Source organism: Cololabis saira, chromosome 23, assembly GCF_033807715.1.
Source record: "Cololabis saira isolate AMF1-May2022 chromosome 23, fColSai1.1, whole genome shotgun sequence".
Classification (NCBI taxonomy): Eukaryota; Metazoa; Chordata; class Actinopteri; order Beloniformes; family Belonidae; genus Cololabis; species Cololabis saira.
This window is the reverse complement of record NC_084609.1, coordinates 29,739,866-29,740,506: the sequence shown is the minus strand read 5'-3', so window position 1 is coordinate 29,740,506 and position 641 is coordinate 29,739,866.

The following is a 641-nucleotide window of genomic DNA, read 5'->3' as shown; positions in this document are numbered from 1 at the left end:
CATGTTCATAGATAGATAGATAGATAAAGCTTTATTTATGTGTCACCCCCCAGCGTACAATATCATTATACATTAATAAAATTGGCAATAATAAAAAGTTGAGGGCCACTCACTAAGAGTTGTGAGACACAATACATATTCATATCGATAAAAAGTAACATACATTAAAGTATTAAAATCATTTGACTGTTACAAAAATCACAGTCATATTACAATAAAAACTCAATGGCTTAATCAATTAGGTCTACAATAAAAGGAGGAAAAGGGGAAATTAAGGGCCAGTACATATAAAAGCTGCTCTACGCTTTAGGATGAGGTGGCAGGCTTTGGCTGATTCGTTAAAGAGATGTTTAGCTGCTAAAATGTCACATACTTTATTAACATCATCGAGGTCTTGAAAATGTTCCTGATTCTTTGAAAATGAGATAAAAAGGTCCTCGCGAATGTCTTTGTAAAGTTCACAGTGTAGAAGGACATGGGACTCAGATTCGATGGAACCGCTGTTACATAGTGTGCAAACACGCTCCTGTATTGGGATGTTGGTATATCTACCGGTTTCAAGAGCCAATGGAGCAACTCCACACCTAAACTTGGCAAGGGCACTTCTATGCTGCCTGGGCATAATACTTTGTACATACGGC